Source organism: Pleurodeles waltl, chromosome 7, assembly GCF_031143425.1.
Source record: "Pleurodeles waltl isolate 20211129_DDA chromosome 7, aPleWal1.hap1.20221129, whole genome shotgun sequence".
Classification (NCBI taxonomy): Eukaryota; Metazoa; Chordata; class Amphibia; order Caudata; family Salamandridae; genus Pleurodeles; species Pleurodeles waltl.
Genome location: NC_090446.1, coordinates 549,558,727 through 549,586,412, shown reverse-complemented (window position 1 = coordinate 549,586,412; position 27,686 = coordinate 549,558,727). Strand labels below are relative to the sequence as shown.

General features: G+C 45.7%; 1 protein-coding gene across 1 annotated transcript in view; it reads right to left on the bottom strand.

Annotated features, from left to right (window-relative positions):
• Window positions 1–27,686, bottom strand: part of LOC138246923 (vomeronasal type-2 receptor 26-like) — a 471,463-nt gene that overhangs the window by 357,868 nt on the left and 85,909 nt on the right. The gene's annotated exons all lie outside the window — the stretch shown is intronic.

The following is a 27,686-nucleotide window of genomic DNA, read 5'->3' as shown; positions in this document are numbered from 1 at the left end:
TGCCGCCATCAAACGCCAATCCATCTCAGGTTAGGCCACTGAAAAAAGCAGGCCATTAGAGGGGTCAGAGTCCGACTGGCACCCCTCCCTCATTGGGAGGACATCCCCAGCTGGGCCTCAGCGGTCTTCCGGGCCCAGCAGTTCAGGTCCTCCCACCACATTCTGCAATAGGGTGCTCCACAGGCTGTGGACCACCAGGATCTGCACTTGCTTGGCGATCCCAGGCCAAATCCCCTTCTTCTGATGGACGTTGACGTGCATGGATGACATAGACAAAAGCAGAGAGTCGTACACATGTGCCATACCAATAGGGGTGGTCAGTATACATCAGTCACTGCAAGTAGGCACACGCTCCCCATTGTGTCTGCACACACACCTTTACAATATTCCATCTGCATGCATCTACACCTTCACAAGTTCACAGTGCAACGTCACATAGAACACATATCACACATACCTAGGACATTGGACTCAACCTGCTCCTCTGGTGCCCAATATAGCTGTCCATACTGGGGAAGGACCTACTCCACTAGCCTTTCTAGCTCTTCTAGGGTGAAGGCAGGGGTCTTATCACCTGCAGGACGTGGCATGATGGCTCCCAGAGGCAGTACACAGCAGCTCACGTTGTGGAGGTCTTGCTGGCAACAGTGTCAGGAGTCAAGTGAGCAATAATGCAGAAGATGGCAGTCACAGCTGCCACGTGCATGACTGTCACTGCCGGCGGACATCGCCATTGGCCCAAGTCTGCCAAAGGCTGCAATGTTTTTCAATGGCAAGTTACACGGCGGTTGCAACCGCCTAGCGACATGACGACTTCCTCCGGTAGACTTAGGTCACTTCCACCTGTCCAGTACAGTAGGTCAAGCACCTGCCATTTTGGGCACATTTAATGGATGGAAGTGTTTACTAATCTGCGTCATTCACTTACTTCCCTAAAGTGCTGCATATCTGTATGTAGTGCCATCATGTTTGGGTCACATATTGTGCATAAGTGAAGTCACAGCTGCGTTGAGGGAGAAAATATGGTGATATCTATGTAAAGCTACTCAGAGGTTCTTATTCCATAGAAAAATATAGATTGAGTCCAAAAATATGTGTGATAGCTAAGTCTTACACACATATACTCTTACAGTCGTATCATATGTATAATCCCATTGTCATAGTTGTCAATGTGCACCAAGGAGGGTGTAATCGGATGCATATCTATGTGATGTACTACATATGTCTGACGTGCTAGGCGTCCTCTACAGATGTTAGGTGTGAGGAAATAAACAAAGTGTAAATGATGTGTGCATACTGCATGACTCATACTATTTTCACTTGTCTTCACATCGTTGTCCTGCCATGAGGAGAGTGAGACATCCACCAGTTACCATCTATTAGTAGACCTGGACTCCATGGAGGAAAAGGATGTCATCCAGACATATCATCTGAATTGTCATACTGTCATGAATCTTTGTACTAAGTTGGAGCCAGATCTGATGCCTGCCATTCGCAATCCCTATGGTATACCTCCCATTGTTCAATTCTTGTCAGTGCTACACTTCCTGGCCACAGGCTTCTTCCACAATACAGTGGTTCTAACAGCAGGGATGTCTCAGCCCATGTTCATTCTGATTTTGAAGGAAGTACTGTGTACATTGTTGAGACACCTGGACAGCTACATCAAGTTTCCCCACTGAGCCGATCTGACCTATGTGAAGGCAGACTTTTATGAGATGGGGCACATTCCTCATGTGGCAGAAGCCATTGTTGGCACCCATGTAGCCTTAGTCCCTCCCAGTGTCAATGAACAGGTGTATAGGAACAGGATAAACTACCACTCAATCAAAGTTCAGGTGGTGTGTCTGGTGGACCAGTACATCTCACAAGTCACAGTCAGGTTCTGTGCATGATTCCTACATCATGCAGCACAGCAATGTCTCAGAGCTAATGACATGACTCCAAAAAGAAAGGGTCTGGATGGTTGGTGAGTTTCCATTGTAGTGTGTGTTGGTGATTTATGTAGCCTGTCATCACAATATAGGAAATACCACACACGTTTGTGGTGTTCAACCATTGTCTTCACATTGTCTGACTCAGGCTATGCAAACCGCCCTTGGTTGTTGACACCAGTGAGGTACCAAATCACACCAGGGGAACTCAGTTACAATGAGGCCGATGGGAGGGCAAGGCGTGTAATAGAGCAAACATTTTGGCTCCTGAAGGTAAGATTTAGGTGCCTGGACCTATCTGGAGAAGCCCTCCTCTACTCGCCCCACAAGGTATGCCAAATAATTTTTGCCTTCTCTATGCTCCACAATCTAGCCCTGAGATGTCAGATACCATTGATAGCAGATGAGGGTGAGGCAGCTGGACCTGTGGCTGGAAATGCTGATATGGCAATTGATTAAGAGCCAGAGGAAGAAGGAGCAGGTGACCCTAGGGCAGATTGCATCAATAAATACTTCAACCGACATACAGGTATGTGAAGTGGACCTTTTGTTGCGATGAAAGTGTACAACCAGAAGCAGATGACTGCCACTACACCTCCTTTCTTGCGTCTTCTGTGGGGGTGTAATGAGCTCTAATGCGCATGTGTGAGTTGTGGATGCAGACTGATAGATTGTAATGTATACAGGACAGATTGTTTTGCTTTTTCATGTATTATTACAGCAGATGCTAACATACACTTCTGGTAAAGACTTCTCAGATGTGAGGTATGTTTTGTTCAATCTCCTATCCTCTTTTCCTTTCACTCACTAGTTTAGCTAGACCTTGTGTGGCTCTGCAACCTAGGCTTGAGGTATTCTGTATCAGTAGCCAATGGGAATTGCTGACCGACATAAGAGGTGTACCTGACAGATACCTGGTAATATGAGATTAGTTTCAGTGGGGTGGTACCTTGATAGTTTATCCTTCATAAAAGTGGGGTGGTAAGTGCTTAGTCCATTTCTTTCACCTGTGGGGTTGAGGAGGATGTAAAATGGTGTATAACGTGTCAGGTAAAGTTTCTGGCACATGTGTGAAGGTTGGATCATGGCCTCTCACTTCACAATGGGTGGAGTACTTTGTGATGGCCATGGGACCTAGCTGTGTTTGTGTTGTAACTTTGCAGTCCAAAGTGTATGTGACTGTATACTGACATAGGTGAAGACAATCCTACAGCTATGGGGTCAATGCTAGTGTATGTTTTCAGTACTGGGTTCCTCTGTAACGATCTTTGTGTGTTCCTTGGGATATTTGATTTAGTAGCTGTGGTATGGCTTTGTGAAGAGCCTATACGTGGAGATACATTTGTGCCTAACTTCTGTAACCTGTATATGTGCTTTTTGTTACACCATAGCTTATATCTAGATTGTACTCTCTGTCATGCTCTGTTTCCTGAATGCAATACTGACTATTAAATAGTGTAAACCTGGATTTCAACCTCTTAGACATCTTTCCTCTGACATTTCTGTTGCAATGTGTCTCCTGCTGAGTGAGCCTCTGTATGATGAGTATTACACTGGCTGTTCGATACAGGGGGGCATGACCAGACCACAGTTGGCAAGCATGACTATTGTACATGGATTGTAAAGGACACATAGACAGTTGCTATGTTCAAGTGTGATTTATTGTGCTTGTGAAAAGACTATCAGTGACAATAATACTAGATAAATGAACATAAAAGTGATGGATGAAGTCATGGTGGATGATTTCATCAGGGTAGCTGCTACACGAGTTGGTTACACAGGTCTAGTGTCCTTTAACAGAACAGTCAACAGGGTTTATCTGTGGCTCACAAGGGTGACAAATCAGGAGAGGTTCACTTCCTGGCAGTTGGTTTGGTCTTGGCATCGGCTCCTGTTGGATGTCTGGATGGAGGCCCACACTATCAGGGGGGGTTCTTCAACTACAGAGGGAGGGGTGTCTGAGGTATGGCCTTCCCCTGGCAGGGCCTCCAATCCACTAGCTGCTGCAGATGTAAAAAGGGCAGATTAAACGTTGCTAGTTGAAGGGGCCTGCTGTTCTGCGGCGAAGGTAATCAGGGTGGTGTTGATGTCCCTCAGCACCCCTACAATGGCAGCCGTGTGCATTTTGTTTGTGCTGCTGCTGCATGACTTCCTGGTGGTGTTCCCTCTGCAGCCTTTGATTTCCCCCCAACATGGTGATGATTTGGCCCATCCTGTCTTGGGAACTTTGTTAAGCTCCCAAGACATAGGAGATGGTTTCCTGGTCAGTTGTGTCCCTTTCAGGCCCAATCCTCTGGCCCACAGCATCCCTCCCATGCACCCTAGCCCCATGTGCCTGTGCCCCTGGCACAGTGTGCCCACTCCCACTGGTTGCAGGTCCATCATTGTCAGAGGTGGCAAGGTTAGACTCAGGTACCTGTACTGTAGGGCACACAATAGATTGAGCAGTTCTTGTGACGCTGGTTTGGGGGCGAATGGTTGCCTGTGAAGTTGATGCAACAGTGTTGGGAGGTGTTGATGTGGATAGGGTGAGGCTGAGAGTCATTGACTGACCAGGTGTCCCAGATGGACCAGGTTGTTCTTCACGGTCCAGACATCCATGGGTGTTTTCCTTACTGAGGCCTTCATCCTGAGGGGGACTGACAGTCTCATGTATCCTCTCCATGGTAGCAATGGCAAAGTTACATGTGGAAGGACTGAGACACAGAGTTCAGGTTAGAACATTTATTTGGTTGCTTTTGTATGAGATCCAGACGGTGGCTTGGCATGAATCCCTGCAATGACATTGACAGCTGCTACACAGCATCTCTTATTTATACTTACAAGTCTGTGACTTGTTTCGCTTACTCCATGTTGGGAGCGGTCATACTAAATGGGTACAAATATTAGTGCAGATGCAATCAGATTATGTCTGGTATGTGACATGACTGTTTGGCTCTGTTACCTAGTGTAGGGACAGGCTTGCCACATGTCAAACATGAAAGCTGTACAATGCACAATCTTGTCCTTGTGGGAACACAGTATGTGAGTATGCAAGGGTAATTGTCCTGTAAGTATGTATTGTACATGTGCATCAACTCTGCCATCTTCCTTTCCAACCCAGGTCTGACTATTTCTGGATTGGCATCTGAGATCTGTGGTCACTGAGCTGTAGCTGTGTTTTGCTTTGATTGCTGTTGTGGGTGTGCCCTTGCATTGCTGTCATTGCCATGTGATGGTCCTCACTAGAACCATCTAGATGGTGTAGCCAGTACTTTGGTTATACATTCATAACATGTGATGTACACTATCCAGGTTTTCACAATGATGGGTTAATGCATTCTGGAAGTAGTAGTGATCTGATCATCCTGTAGTTAACATGCCATTTTCAAGGACTGTGAGGGGAGTTGGGCTGAATGGAGAGGTGGCATACAAGAGAGGTACATTAGGTGATTAGGTGAGAGGTGTAGTGACTAAATTAGTTAATTAGGGAGACTTTGGGTGGTGAGGAAGCATGCAGGACTAGTCAATTGTGTGACATGAATGTTGTGGGTACTTACCAGACTCCAGTCCCCAAGGTATTCCAGCCAGACCATCATGATGCAGTATGTCCAAGACCTTCTCCTCCCAAGATGTGAACTGTGGGGGAGGAGGTGTGGTCCCACAGCGAGTCTTCTGCATGGCTATCTGGTGCCTGGATTCCATGGAACGCATCTTCCCTTGTAGGTCATTCCACCTCTTCCTGATGTCCTCCCTTATACGTGGATGACTGCCAACAGAATTGACCCCGCCGACTATCCTTTGCCACAACTCCAGTTTCCTGGCGATAGATGGTTGTTGGACCTGTGCTCCAAACAGGTGTGGCTCTACCCTGACAATTCCATCTACCATGACCCTCAACTCGTCATCAGTGAAACATGGGTGGTTTTGTGGGGAAATGGTAGTGGTTGTGTAGACGTTGTGTGGGGGTGTTGTGAGTGTAACGGTCCAATGTTGGGTAATTAGTGAGGTGTGGGTGCTGCAATGTGAGTTGAAGATGGTAGTTGCCGATTTTGTGTGTGCTACTGATGTGAGTATTTTGATAGTTGTGCTGATGTGGGGTGTCTGCTGAGTGAGATGTGTATGTGTGCCTATTGTGTCCAAGTAGAATTTGTTGCAGATTTATCTTCTCAGTAGATGTGAGTGACGTTCTGTTTGCAAAGGATTGTGGGTTGTATAGGGGTGTGTTATATAGTGCAGTGCGTAGGTGTGTCTGCTGTGTGGATGTGTGTCAGGTGTGGGGTATTCAAACTATCCAATGTGGTGTGGTGTTCTGACTGATGTGAGTTGGGACCGCAGCGGTTCGCACCGCCAATGGTTTTCCCCCATGGAAGAATCATTGTGGTTTGTGGATCGTAATCTGATGAGTGGATTTGTGTTGGGCTGGCTGTGCTGGTGGTGGGACTGCCTCTTTCCCATCCTCAAGTGTCCTGGCGGTTTCGGAAATTTGGCTGTTTATTGGCAGCCTTCACAGTGTGAGTTGTTATATTGTGGTTGGATTACCGCCAACATGGCGGTCTTTTGGTAAACCGTCAATGTGGCGGTCTTGCCAAAAGACCGCCAAACTCGTAATAAGGCCCTTAGTGTAGTATTGCCTTTTGCTCTGTATCTCCATCGACTTACTTCCCAAATTTGTGGGACTAGAATCATAAGACTTGTTTCCTAAGTGTTCTATTTTAAGATTGTCACATGTTACATACTGCTCAATAAATAATAACAGTGATTCATGATTCTTTTGTCCAACCTAACATTTACAGCCGGCTTGCGCCATACCAAGATGCCGCCTGGGCATCATATTTATGGTATGATGTTAGCTGGCGGTAAGGCCCGGATAACTTCGTAGAAAAGGACGCTAGTCGGGTGTTGTAGGCATAGGGGGAACAGGGGTTTGGCATCAGAGGCTGACGCTAGTATGGACAAAGGCAAAAAAAATTATCTTCCCAGACTAGCGTCATTTTCTAACATTAGAACCCCATGGACGTGACTCCTGTCTCAGTTAAGACAGGAGTCATGACCCCCAGCCCAGTGGCCAATCGCTTTGCATTTCTCTTCCGATCGCGCTGGAAGCTGAGCTTCCAGCACGATGGGGGCGACCTCTAATGAGGTCAGAGCGTGATTGTGCACTGATGTCATCAGATGTCACTGGAGGGGGCAGAGGGGATCTAGGGTGGAAGGGGAAGCGATTTCCCTTCCATTCCTGCCCTTCGGCCCCTGGGGGGAGCACTAGCCCCAGGGCCCAGTCCAGGAGGAGCTGGTCTCGTCCTTGGCACATGGCAACCATAGCTGAGGCGAGACTAGCTCGTCCAGAGCATCGTAGGGGTTAAATAATTTATGAAAATAAGATCTAGAGACGATCTAGAGTGATTTATCGATTGGGTGGGAATTCAAGATACCGCTAAACAGACAATAAGGAGAGACTTAGGGCCATATTTACACTTTTTGACGCAAATCAGTGCCGGGACAGATTTGTGTCAAAAAGTTTACCGCCGGATAGCGCCTTTCCAACGCACCAGCAGGCGCCTTATTTATGGAATGACGTTAGCCGGTGCTGCGACCTGGTTTGCGTCAAAATAAATGGTGGTAACCGGGTAGAGGAGACAAAGGAAAGACTGGGGGTTGTGCGCCAAAGAATGGTGCAAGTCAGATTAGAGTCAAAAATATTGTCTCTCACCTGACTAGCGTCATTTTTTGACACACAACCCCCATGGAAATGACTCCTGTCTTAGCAAAGACAGGAGTCATGCCCCCCTGCCCAATGGCCATGCCCAAGGGTCCCCTGGGCATGGCCATTGGGCACGGTGGCATGGAGGGGGGGGCAAGTTAGGCCCACTATGCCACTTAAAAACAAAAAATTATACTTACCTGCACTTACCTGCACTTACCATGGATTGGTCCCCCCATCCATGGGTGTCCTCCAGGGGTGGGCTAGGGTGGCAGGGGTGTCCCTGGGTGCAGGGAAGGGCACCTGTGGACTGCTTCCATGGTTTCCCACAATGGAAAAGAGCCCAAAGGTCCCTTATCGCCTGCCCTGACCCATGCCTTAGAGTCATTTTTTGCATGGGAACTTGCATGCCATTAGCGCAAGGTAGGTTTTCACGTACAAAAAAATGACTCAAACTCCATAACTTTGGCGCTGGGCGGGTCTAACGCCAAAGTATAAATATGGAGTTAAGTGTGCACCGAATTTGTGTAAAAAAAATTACGCAAATCCAGCGCAAACAGAGTATAAATATGGGCCTTATTTCCTGTAACAATCGCTCCATAGAGAATTAGGAAATTGGAAATAGAGCAACTTTATCAAAACTATTATTGGCAAGAGATTATGAGTTCTTTGTGTCCATAGTTGTGTGGGAAGGGACTGGATACTGGATACTCCACTAATGCCTCTGTCTTGCTTGAAGTGTAACTGTAGTAGGGTATAGGCAGGGACCAGCCGCTCTGCTTAAAACCCTCACCTGGGTTATGGGTGTCCATAGTAGGGTGTGGGGAAGGACTCACCTCTCTGTAGAGACCTCTCACTTGAATGATGGGAAAGCATAGAAGCATACGGAAAGGGACTGACCTATCTACTGAGACCTCTTGCTTAGACAACGGGTGTGCATAGTATGGTGTGGGAGGTACTGGTTTCTCTGCTGAAACCCATTCCCATGATAATCAGTTTCCATAGTACAGGGTGGGGAAGGACAAGTCTCTCTGCTGAGACCTCTCTCTTGGACAAAAGGTGTGCTGAGACCCCTCCCCAGGGTCACAGATGTGCATAGTAGGGTATGGGGGGACTGGTCTCTTCACTGACCCCTTTTACCTATATGTGCATAGTGGAGTGTGTGGATGGACTGCCCACTCCTTTTATTTTTCAACAATCCTACGAGAGTCCCTACAGGACCCTGGGTCAGCACATAGGTGATTTGAGGGAATGGGTGCATGGCCCCCTCCCCAAGCATCTGAGAGACCATGGGCACCCCATCACTGGGGGCTAATATTTTGATGAAGCGTAGGGTGCTGGGTGCCTCCAGAGTCTAAAAAGGTCCCAGGGATCCTTTTGCCTAGGCTGACATCTTTGCAATGGGGAGGGAGGAGCATGACCTGCTTCCCCCATTCTCTAAGAGGTCCCAGAGTCTCAATATACCCATGAGCCGAAATGCACTAAATGGGAGAGGGGGGCCAAACTGCCTCCTCCTCGAGCCTTTAAACCTTGGAGACTTTATCCCCTGGGGCTGCAGTGAAAAAAAAGGGAAGGGGCCCACAACCCTCCTCCTCAAGCCTATGTAGTCCTCGGGACTCCATACCTCAGGACTAAACTTGCATTTAATAGAAGGGGGGGGTCACACGGCCCCCCTCCCTTAGCCTTAAAAGGCTTCTGGGACAACACCCCTAGCTCTATTACTCTGTCCAGGGGAACCCCTCCCCATATGTTTGATCCTGCCTGGCGGGAGCATTTTTAAAGCTCCTGCCAGATGGGATTAAACATGATTTGCCTGCCTGCAACAGCAAGGGCAGCGAGGTCATGTCAGCTTCTATCCAGCCATAGAGTTAAACATGTTCCCATCAGGGAAAAGCAGACTTCTGTTTCTTCGCCCGCCCTCCTGCGGGCACAGAACAGAATAGATATTTCTCCCATCCCAATGGAGCAAGCATAAATAGCTGCTTCCTCCAGGTGTGAGCAATGCCTACTCTTGTGCTGTATAGGGAGCCAACTGGGACTGCGAAGGACCTTGGGTTCACCATCTTAGCCCCCAGCTTGAGGTTTGTGGGTGCCCCTGGTGGATACTGAGACACCCATCTGTGGGCAAGGGGAATGGGATCCCTGGGGCTCAAGAAGAAAGGTCAGGGAGGGGGTCACATGCTCCATCTCCTTAATTATGGAATTTGGCCCTAGAGGGAAGGGATCCCTGGGGCCTAGTAAGGCTCGAGGAATGGGGGTTGTTCAGCCCCCTCCCTTTTATTATGGATTTTGGTCCTGGAAATGAGGACCCTAGGGCCTAATAAGGCTCAGGGAGGTTAGTCACATGGCCATGCTGACTCCTCCCCATTTTAATGTCATGTGGCCCTTGGCTCAATGAGGTTGGCTGCCTGTGGGGGTGATTGACAACCTGTCCTAGCCTCTGGTAACTATAACTTGCACCCTCACCATTCACTGCTAAGTACCCAACAAATTACATCACTCATGACATCTTCTATGACATCATTCATAATGTTCATTGTCAGTGAAATTCTCACCTGATTACATATATACTTTAACGTTTTTCAGTGAATATATGTATATATGTATATCCTGGGGCAAATCATGAAATGAATGTGGGGGGCCCACGCAGCCCTCCGCAGCCCCAGGGACCACCACCTCCCCAAGGCTGTTTCTTTTAAATATTTTAGGGGGGTCCTTCGGATCCCCCTGAGCAGCGAGGACAGCCACCTCGCCAGGGCTACCATTGCATTATACGTGGGGGGCTGAGGGCCCCTGCAGCCACGGGGACCACCACCGCTCTGGGTGCTGAAAAAAATTAATGTAGGGCTTAATAGCCCTGGGGACCGTCACCCCCCCCGAGCCAAATCCTGCTATGTCCTGGGGTGCCCACCCCTGGGACAGAGCCGTTTGCTCTGAATTAGCTTTGACAGCTCCCGCCAAGTCAGAGCAAACATCCCGCTTCCAGAAAGCAAGAGCTGTCAAACAGCTCTCGCTTGCTGGGAGTGGAGGTTTCCTCTGTTTCCCTGTCTGCAGACTTGAAGGCAGGGAAACACAGGAAACAATTGCTCTCACAGACAGGGAGCTGCATGTTTAGCACCTCCCTGTCTGTGACAGCGATGCCGGCTCCTCCGCGGTCCCATTGCACACTCTGTACCATGCGGGGCACCCAGGACAGATGGCCGGGCCCTGGAGAATAGGGGTCCCCGGGCCGAGATCAGCCGGGGGAGGGAGTCGCACAGGCTACCTCCCCCAAAAGATATATCTTAAGGCTGGGCCCCAGGGGAGACGGCCCGAAACCTCCCTCCCCTCCAAAAAATATTATAAGACTCGGCCCTGGGGGATGGAGTCCCCAAGGCCGAAATCAGCCAGGGGAGGAGGGCCATGTGCCCCCCTCCATATTTAATTGTTTTGGGCCCCAGGAGATAGGGTCCCTGGGGCTGGAATCAGCCTGGGGAGGGGGCTGCAGGGCCCCCAACCCACAGTCTGGCCATTCATCCAATGAGGTAGCACTTAACTAACCAGTAGAAAGTGCTCCAGTTGAATAGACATTTTGTGCAAAACTGTGGACTCTTGTTGGATAAATAAGCAGGTGAACTTCCGTTCTGGCCATGATGCTCATTTCACTGAAATTAAACCTCAACAGGAAGCACTTACAGATATAAACATAGCAGGTGCCCAAGTTGAAGCTCCACTTTGGGACAGGACAATCCTAACTCTTGAGCTTGGCGAAGGTAAAACAATTGTGTTTTTTTCTGCAAATCCACATTGAAAAACGATCTGAATCCTTTGTGGTGGTGAATGCATCTTTCATCTATTGGAGGACAATCAGACACTCTCACTCCACTCTCAGATCTACATAGACCCTAACACACCCACTCTCACACCCAGACAGACAATCACACAGACACTCCCACACCCAGAGACACCCTCTCACACCTATTCTCACACCCAGAGGGACAGGCCCTAGGGCCAACCCCCATCGTGCACGTTTAATGTATAACAATGAAAATTACTAAAAAACATAAAAATTCACTTAAAAAAACAAAAATTACACAGACATTATAGTTTCTAAATTAACTCGCACAAAACCAGAGTAATTCAGCAGTTATAGTTAGAGTTATTTCAAGTAAATATAACTTGTGGCCTAATGTAACTATAACTCATGCTCTCACCACGATGGGGGTTGGCTGAACCTGTCTCTCTGGGTGTGAGAATAGGTGTGAGAGGGTGGCTCTGTGTGTGAGAGTGCTTGTCTGGGGCTGTCTGGGTGTCAGAGTGGGAATGAGTGGGCCTATGTTGGTGTGAGAGTGTCTGGGTGTGAGAGTAGGTGTGAGAGGGCGTCTTGGTGTGAGAGTGGGTGTAAGAGTGCCTCTGTGAGTGGATGTGTAAATGTCTGCTGAGTGGGTCTGTGAGTGGGTGCATGACTGTCTAAGTGGGTCTGTGAGTGAGTGTGTGAGCCTCTGAGTGGGTCTATGAGTGGGTGCATGAGTGTCTGAGTGGGTCTGTGAGTGGATGTGTGATGGTCTGAGTTGGTCAGTGAGTGGGTGTGTCAGTATCTGAGTGGGTCTGTGAGTGGGTGTGTCAGTGTCTGAGTGGGTCTGTAAGTCAGTGTTTGAGTGGGTCTGTAAGTGGGTGTGTGAGTGGGTGTGTGAGTGTCTGGGTCTGTGGCTCTGTCAAAAGCTACATGAATGTCTGAGTGCTAGAATAAGTGAATAAATTTGTGTATGAATGAGTGTGTAAATGTTTTATTTAAAAAAAATTATCTGAAATCCTTGAATTTGTTGCAGCGTTACAGGGGGAGCCACACTGAGCACGTATTCATGAATGCAAAATACTTTTAAGGACAAAATACACACCCTCAATGGTCAGTTTGCGGCCAGCCAATCACAGCATTCTTGTTACGATGCACATTTGCAAATACACTGTGATTGCCGCAAAAAAGTTTCAATGGATCCGCAACTCTAGATGTACAAATTTATTTCCCCTTTAATATTTCAAAAACTACTGAACACCAAAAGTGTAATCTGCATATCGAAACCCACCTTTCTGCCAAATTTGGTGTAATTCCATCCAGCGATTCAGGCTGTGGTCGTGATCAAACCCACTACAGGAATTAATATGGGAAACTCATGTTTTTTTATCCCTCCCCCCTTTTCTCAGCACCTGCTTTACGGATCACCCAGAAACTTCTAAAGCACGAAAAGAATCACTGGCACACTTTTAAAAATACAAAATTGTGAAGATTCATCAAACTGTGCCATTGATATAAGCAAGTCAAACATGGTCCTAACCAGTAGGTAGTTAATTGATGCAATACATTGCACATAATCCTTTACTAGTTTATCAGATTTGTCCTGCAAATTTGAAAATCAGGGAGCCTTTAGCCTTCCATTGAACAGTAATCATAGCTATAATAATTAATATTGCAAAAAAACATAATTTGCCTGCACCTTCAGGAGAAAAGAACAAGATTGCATCAGGTGTTGGGTTTGTTATAAACATTTAGGTATGTGTGAGAAACATTTTTGACAATATCCTGTAGAGACAGTCAGAGCCTTGCCCCTGCCCACAACTGTGCCCTTGCCTCCTCCCAGTTCTCTGACTATGCTCAGCTCTTTCAGGCCTAGCTCACAGCTCTGTCTAAAGGCTTCCACTCAACCTCCTCTCTACTCTTGACCTTCTACTCTATTTCCTGCTTCTTTAATCACTCTCACATTTTCTACAGGTTCTGCTCTCTACTTTCTCTTTGACATTTTTTCTCTCATATTTTGCTTTTTTGTTTCTGCCTGCTCCCTTACTCTTGACCGCGTAGTCCTTTCTCTTCAATTCGTTTTTCCCTTTTGTTCCTTTTCTGTGAAATTCATATTCTTGCACTGCTTAGGTACCTCTTACTGCTCCCTCCTTTTTGTCCCTTTCCCCTTTATGCCATTCGTTTCACTTTGGTCTTTTACTGCTCTCTCCTTTTTGCCTCTTTTACCTTTTTTGTCACTTACTCCATTAGCCTCAGCTGGACTTACCTTCCACCTCCACTCTTACTACTTTTTTGATACTTTGCTCCCCCTATAGTGGCTTTATCACCACTTTCTATATGCTGTGCTCCCTCCTGCCTCTAACCACTTGCCCCACTCCACCCATCATCAGCAAAGAGCTTCCCAATCCCTCTCTTGCTAGGGCCCTCATTATGAGCGTCCCGTAAATGGTGTGATCTTAATTGCACCTGATAATATTTGACTCTGCATTGTCAGAATTTATTGGTGAAATAAATATAGCCTGATTGCAAGTTTCTATTTACTTCTCCAAAATCTGCAGGTACTGATCAAAACCGGCCATTTTTCCCCTAGTACATTTTGACAGTTTCGACCTGTCAGAATTAATTGGGGAAAACAACAAGGGTATGATAATTATCACATAAACTCATAGCTCATTATTCCGATCCCTGTGCAAACGCAGATTTGCACCAGGATCAGAACTGAACCTCCTACTCGTAATGAGGGCTGCAATGGCAGCCAGTGTGCAGACCCACTTCTGACATGCACTGACATGCCTAACGCAAGCCTGTCTGCCCCTGTCTGTGCCCCACCGGCGGACAACGCCAGTAGTCCTGATCCTCACCCCACCCAAAGCATTCATACACTTACCCCACTGCAACCCTGCTCACACTGAACCCTAGAAGCACCTCCCAGCGCTGCGCCTAAGCCTCACAAACTGCCATTGAAGTTGCATTATCATTTACTACCTCCTACTTCTCTGGTGCTCACCTTCGCTTGACCAAACACAAGTTACACAGACCGCCCTGCACACCTTATTGTCCTCACTCTGCCCGACTCTCTGTTCTGCCTCCTCCTCAACATTAATTTCCTCACCAGACACCAGCTAAGTCAGGAACTTCCTACATAACCTCTCACCAGACCTGCTCCTCCTAACTGAAACCTGGCTGACCCGCACCTCAGCCCTTGACATCTCCATGGCAATTCGACCAGGATACATGATCATTAGACAGGACATGATGAACTAACTCAGAGGAGGACTTGCCAGGATGTTTAAAGAATACACCCCTTGCACCAAGAACGCCTTGAACAACACCAACAACAAGGAACGCCTAAACTTCAAACAACACATCACTAACAACTACACCCTGAGTGGCACTTGCCAAACTCTAGAACCATGCATGAATTTCACCTGCATTATCGCAGACTTCATTTCCTCTGGTACTCCATGCCAGTGCTTTCATCTTCCTCAGCGACCGCAATTACCAACAAGAGGACCACATTTGACCCCAACACCACCAGCTTCCTGGAAGACGTAAGGACTCAAAGCTTCATCAAGTGAGTGGATGACCCCCACCAGCCACCAGACACATACTAGACCCGATCTTCATCAGTATCAACAAAATCACAGTGGATAAGACCAAACCATTCACATTGACTGATCACGCTCTCATCTATTTCTATTTCCATGACAACATGGACAAGTGCACTTTAAGGTCAGCACCAAGATGATACCATCAGCAAATCTGAGCCATCAAAAGAGCCTTTCTCACCAACTGTATCGATAACAATACCAACAGCATCAAGGAAAAGGTTGCCATTTTGAATGACTTCTCTCTTACAGCTAGCTCTACTTGTGACACCCCGTCACAGCACCTCTGCACCCAGCTGCCCTACATTTTCAGCAGCAAAGTCAGTAACATCTACAAAAACTTCAAGCCCTATTCAGATCCACCCTCACAGCTCTCCTGCTAATTAAGACCAATATTAAGAAAACCAATTTGACTACATGGCCTACCATTGCCACAGATGAAACCTCATCAGTCATGTGGTTCATTCACTCTAGAGCACCCTCGAACTCCTGCCCTCACATCTTCACCAAAGTATTGGACCCCATTAGTGCTTCTCTAACCTGAATACTGAACAACTTGATCAACGCAGTCACCTTCCCCAGAAGTATGGCAGGATGTATCAGTGATCCCACTTCTAAAGAAATCCTTAGCAGAAAATCATCAATAAGCATCTAGCCAGCTACCACCCTCAATGACAACCACCTCCTCAACATCACCCAATCAGGATCCAGGCCTAACCACAGAACCAAGACCTAACTCATTGCTGTCGCAGCTGACATACATCTAATCATAGACAGGGGAGGCACTGCTGCATTCATCCTATTGGACCTATCTGCCACCTTCAACACAATCACCTTCACCGTCATCATTAAACACCTCCATGAAGCTTGCATGCAAAGGCCCATGTTCTGCTGGATCACACAATCAACATAATCTCCTATTCAAATGGCACCCAGATTATCCTTTTCCTCTTCCACGAACCACCAGACCAAACTTCACCTCCTGCATGTTCAAAGTCACCAGCTGAATGAAAACCTACAGTGCATAACTCAACAGGGACAACATGGAAGTTGTACTCATCAAGAGAGACACATAGATATGGAACTCCCCCCTCGTCGTGACCAGATCTTGGACCCACATCCCATCTGGCAAGCCAAATAAAGAACCTCAGCATAATGATCATCAACCAACTCACTTTAACCAGCCAAGTGAACACATTCTCTGCCTCTTGTTGACACACCCTTAAGATGCCCAAGAAAATCTCCAAGTGACTCCTAGTCAACAGACATAGAACCATCACCCAGGCCCTCATCAATTGTAAGGTGGTATACCGTGGCACGCTTTATTTCAGAATCAGCACCCAAATAACCAGGAGGCTCCAAACCACTCAAACCTCAGCCTCTTCAACTGCAAGGAAATTCTACACATGCACAGGACTCCTCTGCTCAGCTGGACTCCTTCTCACACACAACCCCATATGCAAAAGAATACCAAATTCGGGAACCACCTGGCTCTTCATGTCAGAGCCTAGTCCTCAGCACTTGAACGCTACAAGAAACTCAACTCCTGGCTTTTCACCTTCACTAAGAGATTGCCTAGGCACTGTTTGCTCTGCACAAATGGTTCATATTAATCAAATTACATCCATTTCCCATCTCTTTAAGATAGTCTCAATAAAATAGGGTGTCATATTGTTGTGTAGTAATTTTAGTTATAGCTCCATGCATGTTATTTTAACACACTAGGCCGCTGTGCACTTTAACCTAGATATATTTTATTCAGCTTCGTCTTAATATTGTTACAATAACCATTTTTAAGGTCTTGTTTAATTTTCCGTTCATCTAACTGCTTTTGCCTAGGCCAGCACTCTGTTCTCAAACAAGACATTCTTGATCACTCTGTGCTTCTTCCAAGGCTACAGCACGGTACATTGCTGGTGAACGTGGTAGGAGTTTAGTCTCCAACATTCGTAGAAAACACACATCCTTACGTAGGGACATTTTCTCAGAACATCAACTGTGCTATTATAAAAACACGTCCTTGTCCCTTACATGTTAGAGGGAGATTCCAGCCAGGGAATCACGACTGTATGCTGATTGCTGAATGATTCGCTACAGATGCTAACGCAGACCGCAGGCCTTTGCTCAGGTATGGGGGTTGATGTCTTCCCAGGGGAACCTGAAGGGCAGAATTAGAGCTTAACATGCTGTGTTCTATCATAGCCTAGGTAGGAGCTAGTCCATTGATTATAGTGACAATATGATAGCATTGTTTTATGCTTCACACTTCTCGTCACAATTTTAATACTGTCATGTTGTGTCGTCCTGGTTATTGCAGCTTACGCTTTGCTATCTAAGATGCAGTCGTTTTATTAAACTCATTATTGAAACATATACTGCTTCTGTTTGTCATTTATATATGAGACTGAATTGTTAATGAGAGAAACGGATGAGACCTGAGTGACCACGACTTCCCTGAGAAGCCAAGTATGTCATGCGCTTGGCTGCCCAGTGATCCCTATCCTTGGGTAGAGATGAGGCACTGCTATTTAGCCGGATCAAAACCCGTATTGGAGCGACAGGTGTCACCCGCAGGGGGTCAGACTTAGTCTCCCACGCCGCGGGCGATTCTGCCGCTCAAAGTCCAGTAGTCTCATTAGAATACTGTAATGAGAGCCTACGTGACAATATATTTGGCTTCATGTACAAATATAGCCCAATCACCAATCCCTGCAAGTGGAGGACTCTCCATATATTTTAGCCTCCTGAGATCTCATATTTTCAATATTTTGAGATGAAACATTGGACAACACATTGCGGCCTGCAGTTTCAGAATTGAAACCATCTCTTCCTTTGATGTGTTTCGTTTCTAAATTATTCCTTTTATAAACTGGCCTAAAATAAACCAATCACAAATCCCTCCCATGCCATCCCTCCCACACTGATTAACCTTGTTGTGGGACAATGCAGACAAACTATCCCAGTGTAGTCACAGTATTTAAAAAGATTTTGACGCTAATCCTGCAAAGCACATTGAGGCCCATTGAAAACAATGGTGAGCCCCCTTTTAACGCCTGCTGTGTGCAAGCGTTAAAAATTAAGCCATAAATGGCGCAAAGAAATCTTTTAGATTTCCTTGCGCCATTTTTGCGGGCCCCCTAAAGGGGGAGCGCCCCTTGCATACATTATGCCTGGGGCAGGTATAATGTGCAGCAAGGAGTTACAAAGTGGCGCAATGCATGCATGCATTGCGCCACTTTGTAAATATGGCGATGTGCTTTTGCCATAATATGGCCACATTAGCGTCCAAAAAATGACGCTATATATATGGCGATATATAGTGCTAGGCCCTCTTAAATCAGGGCCTAAATTGCTTTTGCCCTCCCTTTTAACTTTGCACCACTCATCAATGTACCTATACGGTATTTGCCAAATCCATGGTATTTTTCTGAAAAATATCATGTGGATTCATCAAATGACGTCACACGTATTAGCACATTAATACTTTTTTAATCAACCTTTTAACTATGCTCCCTTTATGAATCTGAACAAATGTGCATATTCTAATAGGAAGCTACATTTTCTTAGCATTTGCCACATTTCGTGCAATTTAGTCAAAGGGTGCTAGAGGTACAAGAAATTTAACAAAAACCTTTTTCAACTGTCGAGATATGTTTAACTTTTTAAGCATTTCAAGTCCACTGGACACATTTTTGCATCTCTATTTTCTCAAAAACGATTTAAAGGATTTACAGTAAGTCGAGCAAGGGCACTTCTCTAGGCAACATTACAATTTCCTTCCCAGTTTGGTGTAATTTGTTTGAGGGCCCGATGCACAAAGGTAACTGACAAATTTGAGAATGATTACACTTTTCATAACCTTTTTATTGATTTGTATAACATAATCATGCATCAACAGTGCGAGGTCACAGATACTCAAATGTCGGATACAATTATTGGTGTTACATTGAACAACATATCCCATCCTACCCAGACAATGAACGATATCTCATAGTTTATATTTAGTTGGTGTCGTATCGCTGAATCATTTACCGGGCCTACTGAGCACTGGCGCCTCATGTCTTCGTGTGTCTTTTGGCACAGGCTCTCCATTTGCATAGATCTGCTTTTTAGCACTGCAGCAAAAACAATCATACCTCTATACCATACAGTTGATGAGGGATGGTTGGATGACCTCCAGTTTTGGACAATGTCTCGTTTGACTGCAAGGCCTGGAAGCCTTCAATGGAGTGTATTATCTGCTCATCTGTTCATTATCCTCGGAAGTCTCCCCTTCGGGTTTAAGTCCGCCGTGTTATCCAATACGTGTTTGATCTGTGTGTGGACTGAGGTACAATAAGTATTTATAATGGGACAGGTCCCGACAACATGATCGAAGGACCCCTAAGGGTCACCACACAGTTGTCCAGAAAAGTGCGCTCGCAAGCCCGATCCTCCAGCGTCTGTCTGGGCTACGAAATAAACAATGGAAATATGAAAATTGAATTAGTTGGATGTTGGAGGGGATGGCAAGGGAACGTGCAGCGATTTTTGCATCCATCCAACCCTCATTGTCAAGTTCCCCTGGGTCAGTCATCGTGCTTTCTCTGAGTTTTAAAAAAGGGGGTCTGGGGTGTTGAGTATGATTGATCTATATAGTCAGGAGATCCCTTGGCGGCCTAGTGGACCAATCGTCAGTTTTGTCTCCAGTGGGTTGGATTCAGTAACCTGTGTAAGTAGTTCTTTGTATGTCATAAAGGTGTGTCACACCTGTAGAAACTTGAAGAATCGTGAATTTTGAAGGTTGTTTTAAGGTGGTCTAAGTATATGTCTGTATCCTATAAGTCGCTCAGGGCCATATTTATACTTTTTGACGCAAAACTGCGCTAACGCAGTTTTGCGCCAAAAAAATTAGCGCCGGCTAACGCCATTCTAAAGCGCCATGCGGGCGCCGTATTGATTCAATGACGTTAGCCGGCGTTAGCCGCCGGCGCTGTGTGGTGTGCGTTAAAAAAAACGACGTACACCAGGCAGCGCCGGCGTAGGGGGAAAATGGCGTATGGGCGTCCACAAATGGTGCAAGTCAGGCTGAGGCAAAAAAAATCGCCTTAACCCGATTTGCGCCATTTTTTTAGGACGCCCAACCCCATTGAAATGACTCCTGTCTTAGCAAAGACAGGAGTCATGCCCCCTTGCCCAATGGCCATGCCCAGGGGACTTCTGTCCCCTGGGCATGGTCATTGGGCATAGTGGCATGTAGGGGGACACAAATCAGGCCCCCCTATGCCACAAAAAAAAATAAAAAAAAATACTTACCTGAACTTACCTTAATGTCCCTGGGGTGGGTCCCTCCATCCTTGGGTGTCCTCCTGGGGTGGGCAAGGGTGGCAGGGGGTGTCCCTGGGGGCAGGGGAGGGCACCTCTGGGCTCATTCTGAGCCCACAGGTCCCTTAACGCCTGCCCTGACCCAGGCGCTAAAATCCGGCGCTAATGCGGGTTTTTTAGACCCGCCCACTCCCGGGCGTCATTTTTGCCCGGGAGTATAAATACGACGCATATGCATCGGAGTCATTTTTTAAGACGGGAACGCCTACCTTGCATATAATTAACGCAAGGAAGGTGTACACGCAAAAAAATGACGCTGACTCCATGGACTTTGGCGCTAGACGCGTCTAACGCCAAAGTATAAATATGGAGTTAGTTTTGCGTCGAATTTGCGTCGAAAAAAACGATGCAAATTCGGCGCAAACGGAGTATAAATATGCCCCTCAATGTGGAGATCCCTGTCCGGTCGCATCCCAAATTTATACTTTTCAATCAGTTTACTGCTTTTCGCTATTCAAAAAATCTGGGCCTGATTCACAAAGGTAACTTCTACTTTTAAGCACGTTCACACTTTTGAGTAAGTTTACTACTTTCTGGTATTTGAAAACTGAAGTTTTGTAATAAAATACACTTTTGTGGTAACTTAAACTTACCAGCACCACACATGACCAACCACTGGCACTGCAACACCCTACCATAGAATGCAACGGGTGTAGGGACTTCCTACAAAAGTTCAAGCTAAGATTCAAGTATAATTTTTTTTTTTAACTTGAAGCTTCTGAATATCAAAAAGTAGTAAACTTACTACAATGTGCAAGCTGCAACAAAAGGGCATTTTGTGAATAGCACTTTGCAGTAAGTTTTGCAGTACTACAAAATGTAACACAAAGTGCAGCTTGTGAATCAAGCCATCCAAGTGTAAGCTATTTTTTGAAAAAAATAGTAGTAAGTCCAGGACCACGCATTTACAATCACAGAGCTGCAGCAGCCTGTCATAAAAAATAATGGAGGTTACGACTTAAAATAAAACCCCATACTACATTTTAATAAACTACATTATTTATTGTAGTCAACATATAAATAAATATAAACTAATGCTAAAATGTATAAACATAGTACATATGCATTTTTTTATTATGAAATATGTTAATAGTCTATTTTTAGTTTAAGAAATATTGTAACAAAAATGGTACTAAAAATAATTAAAAGAATTGTAAATATTTTTTTAATTTCTTTTAATATTATTAATGGGAATTTACTTTTTAATTTAGACTTGAGAAAAATAATTCTAATTCAGTTTAATATATTTCCATGAATTAAACTTTTAAATCAAAATTAATTTAAATGGTTATGTAGCATTTTGTTTTATTGTGTTTTTTTTTGTTATACACACACACATACACACACACGCACCCCCCCAAACACCCAGACACACACACACAAGGTCACAGGCACACACAGACATATATCAAAGCTATTAATGTTGCCACCGTTTAGCTATACTAAATTAGTTTAATTAGATTTGCCAAATGCACTTTGAAGAAAGAAACAGTCTGTTAAAGCTAAATCCTCCAAAATAAACACTAATATATTAAATCATAAAATAGGTAACCATGTAATATGATGCAACAGTGCCATCCTGGGATTCTAGTGATCCTTACCAACTCCTTGATGGCTCTATTACACTAATGGCAGTGACAGTGTAATTATGGTTGTATTGAAAAGGTGTTTTTTTTTTTTTCTTAGTAACTTTGGTGCCATATAGCGAATGTTGATGAAATGCAAAAAAAAACAAAAAAAACTTTGAGTTCTGTTTGATAAGCTACATGCAGATCAATCAAGCACACAACAACATTAAAGGCAACATTCCCAAGAATGCCATTTCTCATTTTAATTCCTGAAGGTCTCTTTGGTGGAATTACTTCAAATTTAGAACAAAGGTAAAACTTTACTCAACAAATTCCCTTTTCTTCATTTGGTGTAGAACTAGTAGTTTTTGAGAAACTAATTAAAAATGGTGCTCAGATTTGGCTTTGAAAGGTTACATTTTGCAGAATATCACCAGATCCAAAATTCATAAAATATTTAGATCTGATTGTCCAAGGGAGCTTTTTTCTCTTGTAAGGCATTTCAGAACTGTGGATCTGGAAAAGTATCTGTAGTTCATGGATGATCTGGCTGGCTGGCCGCAATATTGGAGAAAAATGTTGTGACTGTCATTACATGATGCCGTGCTTTAGTCCCGGCGTTTGGAAACTGAAGGAAGGGCACATAAGTAGGTATGAAAAGCACATCCGGTCCCCAGGTCCATGTGGTGGGGGTCAATTGGGACTTCCAGCAGTCTATTTTGAAAAAGCTACTGATATTTTCCAGGATATGTGAATGCTCCATGGATCCCAACGTTGCCGCACTGAAGCCATGGTCCCATTTTTAGGTCCGAGAACCAGCATGTTTCACCGACCATCCAAAACCAAGGCAAGCATCACATACCAATCTTGGGGCCTCATTTACAAGGAAATGTTAGAGCATGGAGCTACGCCAAATTTGGAAGCTCTGCACCCTCGACATCTCAAACATGCAGTAATGCGCCCTGTTTACAACAATACGGTGCATCCCTGTGTGTTCCCTAGAGCTGGCACTAAAATTTGCTGCCTAGTGCCAATGCATGCACCTTAGGACTATAGTTCAAGGGTGCCTGCATTGCACCGAATGATTGTTTATGTGCAGGAAGATGTCCCTTCCTGCACATAAACAATCAATAATGGTGATTTGTTGCTTCTGTGTGTGCTGCAGAATGCAACACACATAGCAGTAGCAAATTGTCATTAATTAATGATTGTTTAAGTACAGGAAGGGACACCTTCTGCACCACACATAGAAAAAGCAAAAACAAGGAGAAAAAAAAGTATCTCTGCTCGTTCTGCCATTCTAATGCCACCCTGGTGTGGCGTTAGTTTTTGGTGCTGCCTCAGGTTTACGATTTTTCGTAAATCTGGTGCAGTGTCAAAAACAATGAGTGTTGTATGGGACCGCCCACAGCAACACACATTGCATGCCCATCTGCCGCAGAAAACTGTGTAAGGGGGGGGGCATATTTACAAGGCATTATTAAGCCACACAGAATAGCTTACCACCACCTTGTAAATATGGAAAAGGGCACAGCGCCACTGTACCATCGCTGAATGTGATGCTCCAGTGGCGCTAGGGGCTTCTAAGTGAGCCCCTACCTCTAGTGTAGGATCTAGAGCTCTACAATCGCAGATCTTTTACGCTGGCCAGAAATCAGGCTCTTTGGTGTCTGTGATCAACTCCCACTGCAGAGATTATGGGCAGGTGAGTTCAGATGCCTACATACTGGGGTTGCAAGGCTTATTGAAGGCCATATGTAGCCAGGGTCAAATATCCATGGAGGGTGGGAGGACAAGACCTGTGCCCAACCTCTCTGGGCATGGTAGAAGGTCCAGTGCAGCTGGAGTCCGATGTCTGAGGAGGGCAAGTTGAAGGACCTGACTGAAGGCCAAAAGTCACATGCAGTGTGGGCACTTCTGTGGAGGGTGGGTTGCAGGGCAAGACTGGAGAACAGGCCCTGTGACCTTCTGTTGCTACTTATGCGGTTAGTTACATAGTTTATTTATTACATTTGTAGGCTCTGGATACGAAGGACGGGATTCAGGTTAGCCTACTTTAGGATTTGCAACTCCAGTACTGCCGATCAGGCTGAATGTTGTGGCATGAGGGGTCATCCATCAGTGTAAACTAGGGTGCAGAGCCAGGCTGCAGCCCTCCGTGAGGACCAAATGCTCTGTACAGATGATAAGGGCCATCCACCAGCAGAGGGTGGATGTAGCCAGGGCAATGGTTGGCATGATGCTACACCATCATTAAACCCCATTGAAGAACATGCAAAGTTGGGGAGATATTCACGGAGGGTGTAATGCCCACAGATATTGGGTTGCAGGTCTTGCACCCAACTTTTGCTGCACATGGCTGATAGCCAGGTGCAGTGCGGGTTATCAGTCCAAGGAGGGTGGGTTGCAGGAGGTTGAGTCCTCCATCCTGTCACCGCTACAGATGTTCAAAGGCCATATGCAGCCGTGGCTTGATGCCCTTGTGAAAGACCAGACCCTATGCCCCACCCTCGCTGAACCTGACTGAAGACCTGCAAGGATCAACTTCTGAGGATAGTGGCGAGCTTGTGGAGTGTAGGTTGTAAGTCCAGCCAAAGGCTACAAGCAGCAGGAGTCAGCTGCCTGTGGGGATGGTTTGTATACCCTGAGCCACGCGCTTACTGTGCATGGCCAATGGCTGTATGCAGCAAAGGTCGGCCACCAATGTGGGATGGGTTGCAGGATCTGCTATGAGTTTGGGCCCTCCACCCCACTGCCAGTGCATCAGTCCAAAGGCCATGTACAGCCAGGGTCAGATGTTTATGGTGGGTCGATTATAGGGCCTTGCTGGAAGCATCCCCTCTGCCCCACAATTGCTGTGCACAGCTGACATTTGTGAGCAGCAGTCATCAGATAACTGTAAAGGCTGAAGTGCAGGACCTGGCTTGGGCCGGGCTCTGTGCCCCCCCAACTGCAGTCTGGGGGTCATTTGCCTGTGGAAAGTTAAGTCCACGGCTCTGGCTGTGCATGACCTTCAGATGGATGCAGCACAGGAGGGGTCTAGGACCTAAACCCTAGGCATGTCCTGCAAACCACACTCCATAGGTCAGGCCATATGCCACAACAAATCTGGAATGGCCAAAGGACAGGCCTTGTACCCCATCCTGCCTGTGAATGGCATGAAGCTGGGCCAGTCTCCCCACCCTGCCGCCCCTGGGGAGAGACCAAAGGTCACGTGCAGCGAACAATGACCACTTGTGGAGGTGGATTACAGGCTGGGCAGTCCCTTCCTCCCACAAGCATTGTGGATGGATGAAGATCATGCACTGTAGGGGGCAATGCATTGGTTGAAAGTAGGTTGCACAGTATGGTATGGAACCAGGCCCTGCACCCAACTCTTGCTGTGCAAAGAAGAAGGATGTCCACAAAGAAAACGTAAAACATGCTGCTCGAGTCCTTGTGTACCTTAGAGAATGATCAGCAAATTGAACAGCTTTCACCAAAAAGCAGTGATTTGATTAAAAAAATAAACTATTTCTTTAAGGTAATTGATTTGTGATTGGTTATTGTCTGCAAGAAAGAACAAAAAGTACAAGTAAACATGCAGTGGAGGGGTGGGTAATTAGTTGATTTTGGCTCTTCCCTCCATAGAAAACAGCTAAAACGTCTTAACTTTGCTAGAGAATATCACACAGTGCAATGTAAAATCTGTTCAGTGATTGGCTGTAGTTCTGATGTTGATTCAGACTTCTATTTCTGATATATTTATATGCTTGGATGAAGTTTAGAGCTGCTCAAGATGCTTATAGCATATAGTTCCATTGTTGAGAACATTGCTAGCTAGCTGTCTCTGCTCCTCTCAGTACAAGTCTAGCAATCATTCATGGCAAGTGGTTTGATATACAATACTGTGTGGCCAAGGGGAATCTCTATAAAGTGTAGAAAAGCCTTTTAGAGGATCGCTTGGTGGTTTCAGAATAAAGACCCGTTTATAACAAGCATTTACGATGCAACGGGTCTCGTGTTTGCTCATGTTAGAGCTGATCGCGTTGTAAACTCTTAACCCGACTTTTCACCTATCGGGCAAAAGTGCATTTAGGTACATAACCCGAAAAAGTGAAATCAAGTATGTAAAGCGCTCGACTTCTGCCAAACGAGATCGCGCTCGTAAATTAGAGAAAAAAAAAGTCCACGAGCCCGATGGAAAACAGCGAGCCTAGCATGTTTTCTGTACTTGATCGCTGCGCTCGAGGAGGGTTAGCCACCGGAAAAGGCATGACAGATGCGTGCCTTCGACTAATGAAAGCAAGCAGATTTTATTAGGGAAGCCCATGAACAAATAAAAAACACTGACGTGAAGTTGACAGGGCTCCGAGCCCTTTTCTAAATACAAAAGAGTCTCGCTGCGATACGCATGCGCGAGCGCAGACAATGCAGGCTCGACCCTAAAAAGCGTATCTGATCTGGGTTAGAGCTGGGAATGTATATAATTCTCAATCCTTCATGAAAGCCTGGGTTTATTCTGCTATTGGTACATCCTGTCTTTGTAACAAGTATTCCATGAAAATTATGTAGCACTTCATGTTTGTTCTGAGAGTTGACCTAGATTCCGTGCATATTAAGTATATCGTCCCATCGCAAAGGATCGCAAATCTACCAGCTGCAGGGCTGCATTTTCATTTCTGTAAAGACTTCATTTCATTACTGTTGCATGGTGTCACGTAATATTGGTGGTTAATTGTTGTGCAAGGTTAATTGTGCAAAATGTTTGCATTTATGAATGTCATATAATTATTGTATGTGTCTTTATGGTATTTAGACTGAAATAAACTAAGGTCCAGATGTATCATTTGATCCAATAGCGATTACTTAATTGCGTTTTTTTGCGAATTGCAATTAAGTAACTGCTATTGGAATGTATGAAACTCCAGGAGTTTCATACTGCGATTCGCAACGGCTCGCAAATGGACCTACCTCCTCAATATTCATGAGGTAGGTCGCAATTTGTGAGCCATTTCGAATGGCTACAATCACAGGGATGGTGGCCTGCTGGGCTCAGCAGACCACCATGTCTGTGATTGCTTTTCAATAAAGCAATATATATATTTTTTAAATGCAGCCCGTTTTCCTTTAAGGAAAACAGGATGTGTTTAAAAATGAAAAAGAAATAGTTTTCTTTTCATTTTTTGAGAGTAGGCAGTGGTCCGTGGGACTACTGCCTGCTCTTAAAAAACGTTTTTGCATGCATTCACGAAGGGGAAAGGGTCCCTTGGGAACCCCTTCCCCTTTGCGAATGGGTTACCACCAACTTCAAGTAGGTGGTAACTGCGTTTGTTTTGCGACTGCATTCACGGTCACAAAACAATCATACATTCCTCTGCGATTCGGTATCAGGAAGGGACACCCTTGACACGCCCCTTCCTAATTCCGAATCGGTATGTAGTCTCAAATCCAATTAGCGATTTGGGGCCAGATGTAGGAAAGGTTTTTACCCATTCTGTGTCTATGGGAAAAAGTGTTCGTACATATGGCCCTTGGTAACATGTTACCGAATCGCAAATTGGACTTGTTACATACCAAAATGCAGTTTTGCAATTGCAAACGGCCCGTTGGGCCGGTTGCGATTGCAAAAATGTTTCATACATCCGGCCCTAAACTACTGATAATAATATTATTGTAGCAGTGAGTGTCAGCCTCTACGAACCGCTCCAAAGCTTTCCCTACCTTAGTGCATCTCTACTCTGCAGAACAAGCATAGTCTTTGTTTCTAATGATGTTTTC